This window comes from Nicotiana tabacum, chromosome 21 (genome assembly GCF_000715075.1).
Source record: "Nicotiana tabacum cultivar K326 chromosome 21, ASM71507v2, whole genome shotgun sequence".
Lineage (NCBI taxonomy): Eukaryota > Viridiplantae > Streptophyta > Magnoliopsida > Solanales > Solanaceae > Nicotiana > Nicotiana tabacum.
In genome coordinates this window covers 60,489,660-60,503,527 of record NC_134100.1, presented here as the reverse complement: position 1 = coordinate 60,503,527, position 13,868 = coordinate 60,489,660, and positions in this window count along the sequence as shown.

Sequence of the window (13,868 nt, the reverse complement as noted above, 5' to 3'; positions counted from 1 at the left end):
GTCGTTACAGATCTAAAGGATCGAATACACAATACTGTTTGATTAATAATTAATAGTACAATAAAATGAAAAGACTTCAAGGGACTGCGGCGACCAAGCAGTTCTACCTTGAATCCTTGCTATCACACTTTAACTCTGTTCGAGTCCGATAGCTCCAATACCTCGCTCTCCACAAAAATGTGCAAAAGTGTAGTATGAGTACACCACGGTCGGTACCCAGTAAGTATCAAGACTTACCTCGATGGAGTAGAGACGAGGTATAATCAAGACACTCACTAGTATAATAGCTTGTGCAATAAGATATACAAAAGAATAGGAAACAAATAACAATAAGGGCAACAAGAACACCATTAATAACGCTCAACAATTTATAAATATAAGTACACCGAATTAAATCAAGTATTTCAAATAAATATCTTTTGCATATAATTTTTTCGAATAAATCTCTTTAAAATATAATTCCTTTAAATAATTATATTTCAAATATACGTCCTTTAAATAAATCTCTCTCAAATATAATTTCTTCAAATAAATACCTTTCGAATAAATTTTTTTGAATAAAAATCCTTAGAAATAAATATTTTGAATATAATTCTTTCAATTAAAAAGTCACCATGTGACACTTTATTTCATAATTATACAACTACGGGTCTCAGCCAATTTTCATATTTTTTATAAACACGGGTCTCAGCCCACTTTCATATTTCCACGGCACTTCGTGCCTATAATTAAATCATCATATTTTTCCGGCACCTCGTGCCCACATTTCATATCACAACTGCACGGATAATTCACGTGTCAATATCATCATTATTTACTCACAACACCTCGTGCCCACATTTCATATCATAATCCGCCTGGCAATGGCCACATACCCCAATTTCAACATAAATCAGACTATTACCAATTTACCAACAACAAGACTAATTGCACAAGATATAAAACTAAACACAATGAAAATCACAACATCACATAAAAATTTCCAACGCAACAACCCCACGAGTTCAACCATACCGATTTTATCAAATTCCGATAACAACTCGACCTTCAAATCTTAAATTTTGATTTTTGAAAGATTTTGCAAAAAATCTTGATTTTTCTTCCATAAATTCACGGATTCATGATGTAAATGAGTATGGAATCATGAAATATAATCAATATAGGATAAGGAATACTTACCCCAATTTTTTCCCGTGAAAATCGCCGAAAAATCGCCCAAGAATCGTGCTCCAAAAATCCAAAACGAAATGAAGGAAATGACCATTTTTGGTCCTTAAGTTTCTGCCAATCCGTCACTAAAAGTCCATTTTCCGTCACTAAAAGTCTAAACTGAAACTGCTCTACCAGACTTCATTCAATCTATCATAACTTTCTGTACAAATATCTAAATAATGAATGGTTTAACTTTATGGAAACTATAATCAAAGGACTACAACTTTGAAGTTTTAAATATTTTCGGATTTTTTTATAGATTGCGAGATATAAGCTTCCAAATTCAGCTCCATGCATCAGTAATTTCTGGCGAAACTGCTCTACCAGCCTTCATTCAATCCATCATAACTTTCTGTACAAATGTCCAAATAATGAATGGTTTATGTTTTGGGAAACTAGAATCAAATAGCTACAACATTGATGTTTTACAAATGTTTAGATTACTTATAGATTGCGAGATATAAGCTTTCAAACTTGGTTCCACGTGCCAGAAATTTCTGGCGAACAACTCTGCAACAGAAATTTCCAGCAACCCTCTTTGTCCGAAATCCATTCCGTTTACCTTCCGAAATCCACCCGAGGCCCTCGGGACCTTAACTAATTATACCAACATGTCCTAAAATACAATACAAACTTAGTCGAGGCTTCATACCACGTCAAACAACACCGAAATTATGAATCGTGCATCAAATCGAATTATGGGTTTTCAAATCTTCCAACTTCTATATTTTGCGCCGAAATATATCAAATCAATCCGGAGTGACTTCAAATTTTTCACACGAGTCATAAATTACATAATGGAGTTGTTCCAATTTTTAGAATCAGATTTCGACCCCGATATCAAAAAGTCCACTCTCGGTCAAACTTTACAAAATTCTTCAATTTTTCAACTTTCACCAAAATGCACTGAATTGTCCTACGGACTTCCAAATCCAATTCCGGACGCACGCCTAACTCCGAAATCACCATACAAAGCTGTTGACATCATCAAAATTCCATTCCGTGGTCGTTTGCTAAAAAGTCAACTCTTTCCATTTAAGCTTTAAAATGAGAATTTTTCTTTAAATTTAATTCCGAATGTTCCGAAAACCAAACTCGACCACACACGCGGGTCATAATATATATTACGAAGCTGCTCGAGACCTTTAGTAGCTGAACAAGGCGTAAATTCTTAAAATGACAAGTCGGGTCGTTACATCCTCCTCTTCTTAAAACATACGTTCGTCCTCGAACATGCCAAGAATTATTCTGAGGACTTTAAATTACTAAGTGTATTATTACATATATACTCGCGGGTGATTCCACATCACCACAATTTAGCATGGGTCCGACAACACCATCTCAGTTGAGATTTTATCTTTAATCCATATTTATAACTTTAAAGCCAATTTCTTACACTCCAATCAATTTTAGAAGGCCTGATTATCATATTAACACACTGTGTTGGTCTCAACCGGCTGTAGAAATTTCGTGCCTACACACATTGTACGTATGCCCATAACCACATCTCTGGTCAAATAGATATTCATAATTAATTCCAGCATCCTCAATTAACCTCATATTTATCAAAATCTCGTTTTACATTTTCACAACATTGACAACAACACGCAAGGCATGAAGACGTCATAATTATTTATCCGAATTAATGAATCTCATTTAACTCCGTCTCGGTATTCACCTTATAGGCTAAAACTCAATATTTACAGCACAATTATGACTAAATATGCGTAGAAACACATAAAACAATTATCAAATAAGCCTAACAGGCATGACTCCTTATTAGTACTATAGTACAATTTGAATTTCACAAAGGGAGAATTTAAACTCATAATTATTCATCACAAGGACCTCATCCTTATATAACTTCCACCAAGTCTTGTAGCCCAGTTTAAATATTTCACATCATATACAAATGTGAGGTTCTCGCCCTCAACTCTGAATCACAAGTATTTTGCACATTGTGCTAACTGATATTTTCCATTTCCTTTCTTTCTTCTTTTTGTAATAAATTTCGTAAATAATTTTCACAACACATAATGAACCCCCATACCAATAGGGCATACAATTCATAAAATTGAAATCAATTATTTCGAAATTACATCAAAACCCACCGTAGTGAGTGATAGCAAGTCACGTTTGGACTTATAGCCCTCCTTAGTGGATAAAAATAAGAGTGATAGACACGGGTTAACATCATCAAATCTCCCAGCATGGATAAACATATAAGTTGGTCAAAAAATTACGATGCTCACTCATAAGCGGAGCATAATGGAGGAGTCACCTCAATATTCAGAACCGAATCAAATTAAGGATAGAAAATATCCTTGTATAACAAATCGAGATCGTACCTGTAACGACACCATCTAGTGTAGTGGCCTCAACCATACCATAGCAAATATATCAACGGACTGGGCCTCCCCCTCTAGAGCACCCTCTACCCGCCTGTCCTCCACCCCTAACTGGCTGTGCACATGGGGTAGTAATTGCATTGGGCCCTATAGCCTGAGTGTTATGATGAAAACCACCTCTCCCAAGTCTGGGACAATCTCTCATGATGCACCTAGTATCACCACACTTATAGCAACCCCTCTGCGGTCAAGATTGCTCGTACTGAGTCTGTACGAGGTAACTGGAATAACCACTGTAAGAATCTCATGTTAGTGGTGCACTATAAGAACTTACTGGGGCACCCCGAGTAATCTGATGTGCGGACTGAGCTGGCCGACTGTTCGAACCTCCTCCATAATGGGTCATAACTGAAGAGTAAAATCCACTGAACCCTCCAGAGCTTCGAGACCTTTTGGCCTCCTTAGACTCCCTTTCCTCGCCTAAAACACCCTCAATCCTCCTCGCAATCTCCACTACTTGCTGAAATGGAGTATCAGTTTGCAACTCTCGAGCCATGCATATTTTAAGATCATAATCAAGCCCCTCAATGAATCTGCGGACCCGCTCTCTGACGGTAGGAGCCGAAGTAGGTGCACGACGAGCTAACTCACTGAACCTGATGGCATATTCTGACACTTGTCATGGTGCCCTAACACAACCGTTCAAACTTTGTGCGCCACGCATCTCGGAGGGTTTGGGGAATAAATTCCTTCAAAAACATCTCTGAAAATTGAGCCCAAGTAGGTGGTATTGCATCAGCTGGTCTACCTTCTTCATAGATTTGCCACCACAGATACACTGTGCCTGAAAGTTGAAATGTAGTAAAGGCAACTCCGCTCACTTCCACAATACCCATAGTGCGGAGAATACGGTGACACTTTTCTAGAAATCCGTGAGCATCCTCTGTAGTTGTTCCACTAAAAGTAGGTGGGTCATACCTCTTAAACCCCTCAAGTCTGTTTTGTTCTTTTTCTGATGCCTGTGTCCGGACCTCAGGCTGAACCGGAATTACAGGTTGTACTGGTACTATACCCGGAACTAGACTAATATGAACATGCTGCTCTGGAGTATGGGTTGTAGGAGTCTGAGCTACTTCTTAAATCTGTGAAATATTTGATGGAATAGACATCAGTCCCGGTTGAGTTAATATACCAAACATGTTCAGGAACTGTACCAAAGTCTCCTGAAGTCCGGGGGTAACAACAGGTGCTTTTGGTACCTATCCCTTAACTGGAGCTACTAGCGGCTCCTCAACTACTGCTCTGACAGGTGCTCCAGTCGCGGCACGTGCCCTTCCCCGACCTCTACCTAGGCCCCGACATCTTGCAACCCTAGCAGTATGTGCGGATTCTTGGTCAGCTAACCCGATAGCACGTGTCCTCACCATCTGTGAGAGAATAGAGATACAAAGTCTCAAATACCACAATCAACAAATCCACACGATAGGAATGAAAAAAGTGAAAATTTCCTAATAGTTCTGTAGCCTCTCGAAGATAAGTACAGTCGTCTCCGTACCGATCCGCAAGATTCTACTAGATTCGTTAGTGATTCGTAGAACCTATGAACCTAGAGCTCTGATACCAACTTTTCACGACCCAAAATCCCACCACAGGCGTCGTGATAGCACCTAAGACTAGGTAAGCCGATTTCCATTACATTTAGAAGCCAGTTTTTTTAAAATAGAATCTGAATTAAATAAATAATCAAAACCAACAGCGGAACAAATATGAATATAACAACCTCCCAAGACTGGTAGTACTGAGTCACGAACTCTAACTGAATATATGAAATGATCTCAAGGATCGAATACTCACTACTGTTTGATTAATAATTAACAGTACAATAAAATGAAAAGACTTCAAGGGACTGTGATGACCAAGCAGCTCTACCTTGAATCCTTGCGATCACACTTTAACTCTGTTCGAGTCCGGTAGCTCCAATACCTGGCTCTGCACAATAATATGCAGAAGTGTAGTATGAGTACACCATGGTCGGTACCCAGTAAGTATCAAGACTAACCTCGGTGGAGTAGAGACGAGGTACAATCAAGACACTCGCTAGTATAATAGCATGTGCAATAAGATATACAAAATAATAGGAAATAAATAACAATAAGGGCAACAAGAACACCATTAATAACGCTCAACAATTTATAAATATAAGTACACCAAATTAAATCAAGTATTTCAAATAAATATCTTTTGCATATAATTTTTTCGAATAAATCTCTTTAAAATATAATTCCTTTAAATAATTATATTTCAAATATACGTCCTTTAAATAAATCTCTCTCAAATATAATTTCTTCAAATAAATACCTTTCGAATAAATCTTTTTGAATAAAAAGCCTTCCAAATAAATATTTTGAATATAATTCTTTCAATTAAAAAGTCATCATGTGACACTTAATTTCATAATTATACAACTACGGGTCTCAGCCCATTTTCATATTTTTTATAAATACGGGTCTCATCCAACTTTCATATTTCCACGGCACTTCGTGCCTATAATTAAATCATCATATTTTTTCGGCACATCGTGCCCTCATTTCATATCACAACTGCACGGATAATTCACGTGCCAATATCATCATTATTTACTCACGACACCTCGTGCCCACAGTTCATATCATAATCAGCGTGGCAATGGCCACATACCCCAATTTCAACATAAATCAGACTATTACCAATTTACCAACAATAAGACCAATTGCACAAGATATAAAAATAAACACAATGAAAATCAGAACATCACATAAAAATTTCCAACGCAACAACCCCACTAGTTCAACCATACCGATTTTATCAAATTTCGATAACAATTCGACCTCCAAATCTTAAATTTTGATTTTTGGAAGATTTTGCAAAAATCTTGATTTTTCTTCCATAAATTCACGGATTCATAATGTAAATGAGTATAGAATCATGAAATATAATCAATATAGGATAAGGAATACTTACCCCAATGTTTTCCCGTGAAAATTGGCCAAAAAATTGCCCAAGAACCATGCTCCAAAAATCCAAAACGAAATGAAGGAAATGACCATTTTTGGTCCTTAAGTTTCTGCTCATCCATAATTAAAAGTCCATTTTCCGTCACTAAAAGTCCAAACCGAAACTGCTCTACCAGACTTCATTCAATCCATCATAACTTTTTGTACAAATGTCCAAATAATGAATGGTTTAACTTTATGGAAAGTAGAATCAAAGGAGTACAACTTTGACGTTTTAAAAAGTTTCAGATTCTTTATAGATTGCGAGATATAAGATTCCAAAGTCGGCTCCACGTATCAGAAATATCTGGCAAAACTGCTCTACTAGCCTTCATTCAATCCATCATAACTTTCTGTACAAATGTCCAAATAATGAATGGTTTAAGTTTCTGGAAAAATAGAATCAAAGATCTACAACATTGATGATTTACAAATATTTAGATTCCTTATATATTGCGAGTTATAAGCTTCCAAAGTTGGCTCCATGCACCAAAAATATTTGGCGAACAACTCTGCAACAGAAATTTCCAGCAACCCTCTTTGTCCGAAATCCACTCCGTTTACCTTCTGAAATCCACCCGAGGCCCTCGGGTCCTTAACCAATTATACAAATATGTCCCAAAATATAATACGAACTTAGTCGAGGCTTCATACCACATCAAACAACACCGAAATTACGAATCGCGCATCGAATCGAATTATGAGTTTTCAAATCTTCCAACTTCTATATTGTGCACCGAAACGGATCAAATCAATCCGGAATGACTTCAAATTTTACACACGAGTCATAAATGACATAATGGAGCTATTCAAATTTTTATAATCGGATTCCGACCCCGATATAAAAGAGTCAACTCTTGGTCAAACTTTCCAAAAATCTTCTATTTTCTAACTTTCGCCAAAATGCACTGAATTGTCCTACGGACTTCCAAATCCAAATCCGGACACACGCCTAACTCCAAAATCACCATACGAAGCTATTGACATCATCAAAATTCCATTCTGAGGTCGTTTTCTCAAAAGTCAACTCTTTTCATTTAAGCTTTAAAATGAGAATTGTTTTTTTAAAATTTAATTTCGAATCTTCCTAAAACCAAACTCGACCACACACGCGGGTCATAATACATATTACGAAGTTGCTCGAGACCTTTAGTAGCTGAACGAGGCATAAATTCTTAAAACGACAAGTCGGGTCGTTACAGATACGAAACAAGATAATAACCTGAACAAATACCAGAATCTAAACATAGGAACACGTAAATGAAACAATTGAAGAAAACCCAAGTGGTCATATACGGACAACAACTGCTATAACAAATAAGAATGAAACAACAAGAAATATTTCCACCAAAAACTCTTTGCAACATGAAATTAACAACAAGAATCACAACGAGGTACAACCTCGTGTATAATGAAATCAAACTGAGGTACTGCCTCGTATAATCAAGAATCAGAATCAGAATCGTATAATGAAATAAAACTGAGGTACTGCCTCGTATTTAATTTCTCAATTTCAATCACAATCTTTCCTTATACGGCTGCGTTAGCCTTACAATTGAAATAGGATTTGAAAATAATTTTTTCGAAATAGCTATACGCACTTTTGCCCACCTTATGAAGCTGCGTGGCTTCACGTAGTTCCCCTACAAGCAACACGAACATAAGTCTCACCTTATACCGCCGCATGCACAATAACCCCAAGGCTTATACTGCCGCATGCGCGTCAATATCATATCACAATAACAATTCGCACCACAAGTGCCCATATATCACAACTGGCGAACAACAACAACAATACCAATGTTTTCACAACAATAGTCCATGGCTTCACCACAATGTATAAAATAATATCAGCAACAACAATGGATGTAAAATATTTAATAATATAGGTGTCTCAACAATAACTAACTTCGCCTTAATGAGTTAACGACTTTCACAACTTCAGCACAAATTAACTCAACAATGAGAGAAATAATGTATAACCACGGTATTAGATATGACTAACTCACAATAAAAGAGATAACATTTAGCAAGGAGTTTCAAAAAATAGAAATCAACAAGGAAAGGGATAACATGAACGATTACTTCAAGTAAATGATAATCGATAAGGAAAGGGTTAACACGATCAACAACTTCAAGTAGTGATAATTAAAAAAGAATAGATAGTATGTAATAATAAAAGATTCATCAAGTTCAACAAAGCATGAGAGCAATTTATCAAGTAGGATGTAGAACAATTGTTAAACAAGTCAATTAAGGCATGTAAGGATAGACTAACACAAATAAGGATAAATTCACTATGAGAATTTAGAACATGATATGACATTTTAATTAAAGCATGGAAATAGTCTAAGTAGCCTAAACCAGTCAAATACCACGTACAACCCGTGTACCCACTCGTCACCTTGTGGACACGAATTTCTCTTAGTTCAATTGAATCAACCATACCAATCCTAAGGGGTAGTTCCCCCACACGAAGTTAGGCAGGACACTTACCTCAATTAGGCCAATTCAATACTCGAAAATAGCTTTTCCCTCTAAATCCACCTCTACATGGCTCAAATCTAACCAAAATCGACTCAATATCATCAAACAATGTTAGGGAATTCAATTGCAATAGATAAAGTTAATATCTTTACACTTTTTCCAAAAAGTCAACCAAATTCAACTCGGGGCCCGCCCGGTCAAAATCCGAGTCCAATGGTAGATAACGTCTACCTATGACCCCACGAGTTCATATATATGATTAGTTTCAAAATCCGAGTCCAAATAGACTCTCATAATTCAATTTCTTATTTTTAAAAAACGTGGCATAAGTTTCACAAATTTTCACTTTGATTCACATGATTTTGATGTTAAAATCTAAGATATGTTGATGGAATATTATTAGAAATAGATTGAATTACCCAAGGTTTGTAGGTGAAAATTCCCTCTCCAAATCGCCTCATACCGAGTCTAGGGTTCAAAAATGAGAGAATAAGTTCAAATATCTCGTCTCTTAGCTTTTGTCCAGTCGTAGGTGTCGCAACTGCGACCTGCAGTGGGTTTGCAACTGTGAACCCCACAAATGCAAAGAATATCTCGCAAATGCGGAATCCTTCCATTCCTGTTGTTATCGCAATTGCGATGAAACGTTCACAAATGCGAACCTTGGACCTGCGCAAATGCGACCCTGAAAATCGCAATTGCGAACCAGCTCTCCCCCATTCATATATCGCAAATGCGAACACTGGTTTGCAAATGCGAACCCAACATACTTGGCCTAACATCGCAATTCCGATCCAAAAACTCACAATTGCAAGACCTGAGGCACATGTGCGAAAACCAACAAAAATTAAACTCTATCAACACTCTGCTAAGCGTCTGAAACTCACCCGAGCCCTCGGGCCTCCAAACCAAATAACAACACAATTCTAAAAACATCATAAGAACTCGCTCGCGTGATCAAAACACAAAAATAACATCTGAAACTACGAATTGAACTCTAAAATGCATGAAATTTCAAGAACTTCTAGAATTTTAACTAGACGTCTGAAACCTATCAAATCAACTCCAAACAACACCAAATTTTGCAGACAAGTTCTAAATATCAAAACGCACCTATTTCAAGTTACAAAATCAAATTCCGAGCTCGATAGCTAAAGGTCAACCAACGGTCAACCCCCTTTAACATAAAATTGCCAGATTTCGGTAAATAAACACAAATAAACCTACAGATTTCTAAAACTTAATTCCGAGCATACGCCCATATCTGAAATCACAATACGAAGCTATTATAGTCATCAAAATACAATTCTGGGGTCATTTTCACAAAAGTAAAATTTCATCAACAATTTCAAATTTAAACTTCCAAGTTAAGAATTAGGGGTCCAAATCAACCCGAAAGCTTCCCGAATTAAAACTAACCAACCCCGTAAGTCATAAAATCATAAACACACAAGTGTGAAGCAAAAATGAAGTAATAGGGAGCAATTACTCCGCATGTCATACTCCATCTCCCAGGTTGCCTCCTCGACCGGATGACCACTCCATTGAACCTTCACTGAAGCATTATCCTTTGATCTTAACTTCCGGATTTGTCTGTCCAAGATCGCCACGGGATTCTCAATATAAGTCGAATCCTCATCGAATTGGACTATGCTGAAGACTAGAACATGAGACGGATCACTATAATACTTTCGGAGCATAGAGACATGGAACGCCAGATGAACAACAGATAAACTAGGTGGCAAAGAAAGCTTTTAGGCCACCTCTCCAATCCTCTCAAGGATCTCAAATGGCCCGATATACCTAGGGCTAAACTTGACCTTCTTCCCAAACCTTATCACACCCTTCATGGGTGAAACCCGAAGCAAGACTCGCTCTCCATCCATGAATGCAACATTTCAAACCTTCCGATCCGCATAACTCTTCTGTCTAGATTAGTCTGTACGAAGCCGATCCTGAATCATCTTGACCTTCGCCAAAGCATCTCAAACCAAATCTGTGCCTAATAACTTAGCCTCTCCCGGCTTAAACCACTCTACTGGAGAATGACACTGTCTCCCATATATAGCCTCATACGGAGCCATCTGAATGCTCAACTAGTAGTTGTTGTTGTAGGCAAACTCTGTAAGTGGAAAGAATTGATCCCAAGCGCACATAAAATCCATAACACTGGCGCAAAGCATATCCTCCAATATCTAAATAGTGCGCTCGGACAGTCCGTCCGTGTGCAAGTTAAATGTTTAACTCAACTCAACCCCGTGTGCCTAGCTCACGCTGTACAACTTTCCAAAAATGCGATGTGAACTACGTACCCCAGTCAGAGATGATGGATACCAGCATGCCATGAAGTCGGTCGGACAATCTCGCGGATATAAACCTGAGCTAACTGCTCTGAGGAATAAGTAGTCACTACCGGAATGAAATGAGCCAACTTGGTCAACCTGTCTACAATCACCCATACCGCGTCATACTTATCTTGAGTCCGTGGGAGCCCAACAACGAAGTCCATGGTGACGCGCTCCCATTTCCACTCTGGAATCTCAAGACGTTGAAACAAACCACCCGGTCGCTGATGCTCATACTTCACCTGCTGACAATTTAGGCACCGAGCTACCTACTCCACTATATCTTTCTTCATCCTCCTCCACCAATAGTGCAGCCTCAAGTCCTGATACATCTTAGCGGCACCTGGATGAATGGAGTACCGCGACTTGTGGGCATCTTGAAGAATCAACTCACACAAACCATCCACACTAGGCACACATAATCGGCCCTGCCTCTGTAACACACCGTCATCCCCAATAGTAACCTCTTTGGAATCTCCATGCTAAACCGTGTCCTTGAGGACAAGCACATGAGAGTCATCATACTGATGCTCTTTGATACGATCATATATAGAAGACCGAGAAACCACACAGGCAAGAACTCGACTGGGCTTTGAAATATCTAATCTAACAAAATGGTTGGCTAAGGCCTGAACCTGCAATGATAATGGCCTCTCTACTACCGATAGCTATGCTAAACTACCCAAACTCTCCGCCTTTCGACTCAAGGCATCGGCCACCACATTGGCCTTCCCAGGATGATATAAAATGGTGATATCATAGTCCTTAAGTAACTCTAACCACCTTCGCAGATGCAAGTTAAGATCTTTCTATTTAAATAGATGTTGTAGACTTCGATGGTCGGTGAATACCTCACAAGGAACACCGTACAAATAATGCTGCCAGTTCTTCAATGCATGAACAATGGCTGCCAACTCCAAGTCGAGGACTGGATAATTCTTCTCTTGGGTCATCAGCTGTCGAGACTCATAGGAAATCACCCAACTGTCTTGCATTAACACCGCACAAAGGCCAATACGTGACATGTCGCACTACACAGTATACAACCGCGAACCCGTAAGCAACACCAATACTGGGCCTATAATCAAAACAGTCTTGAGCTATTAAAAGCTCGCCTCACACTCCTGGGTCCATCTAAAAGAAGCACCCTTCTAGTTAAATCTGGTCATAAGTGCAACAATAGATGAGAAACCTCTACGAAATGAAGATAATATCCGCCCAAACCAAGGAAGCTCTAGCTCTCAGTAGCTAAAGACAATCCGGGCGAACTCTGCACCAACTCAATCTTCTTCGGATCTACCTTGATCCCCTCACTCGACACCACATGACCCAAAAATGCCACTGAATCAAGCCAGAATTCACACTTTAAATTTTCTTATAACTTATTCTCTCTCAAGGTCTGCAACACGATCCTCAAGTGTTGCTCATGATCTTCCCAACTGCAGGAGTACACCAAGATATCTTCAATAAACACAATGATGAATGAATCAAGATAAGAGTGGAATACACTGTTCATCGGGTGAATAAATGTTGCTGGGATGTTGGTCAGCCCAAATGACATTACAAGGAACTCGCGACATGTAGCTGATCAAATATGTCATCAATGCATGGCAATGGATAACTGTTCTTCATTATAACCTTGTCCATCGACGATAATCAATACACATGCTCATAGAACCATCCTTCTTCTTTCCAAACAAGATCGGAGCATCCCACAACGACTCACTAGGTCGAATGAATCCCTTATCAAACAACTCTTGCAACTATTCCTTTAACTCTTTCAGCTCTGCTGGGGCCATACGATATGGTGTAATAGCAATGGGCTGAGTGCCCTAGAACAAGTCAATAACAAAATTGATATCCCTATTGGGCGGCATACACAGAAGATCTGCTGGAAATACATCGGGAAATTCTCTCACTACCGGAACAGACTCAACGGTAGTAATATCAGCACTGACATCCCTCACGAAGGCTAGATAAGCATCACACACCTTCTCAACATAATCTAATGCATCTCTCTACTCTAAATGTGGTAAACCTGGCATAGCTAGTCTTGGCGTGACAACCAAGATTAGCATGATAGAGCGACAACCAGTCCACACCTAAGATAGCATCAAAGTCTACCATACTAAGTAATAATAGGTCAACTCTGGTATCAAAACCACCAATAACAGCTGAACACGACCAATACACGCGATCCACAATAATAGAATCTCCCACAGGCATGGACACGTAAACAATATAACTTAAAGAATTGCAAAAATATCCAAATACGGGGCAAAGTAAGATGACACATATGAATAAGTGGATCGTGGATCAAATAAGACTGATGCATATCTATGGCAAACCGGAACCAGACTTGTAATGACTGAGTCTGAAGCAATTTCTTCTCTCCTTCCCAGAAAAGCATAGAATTTGGACTGGTCTCCCCTATAGAGAGACCT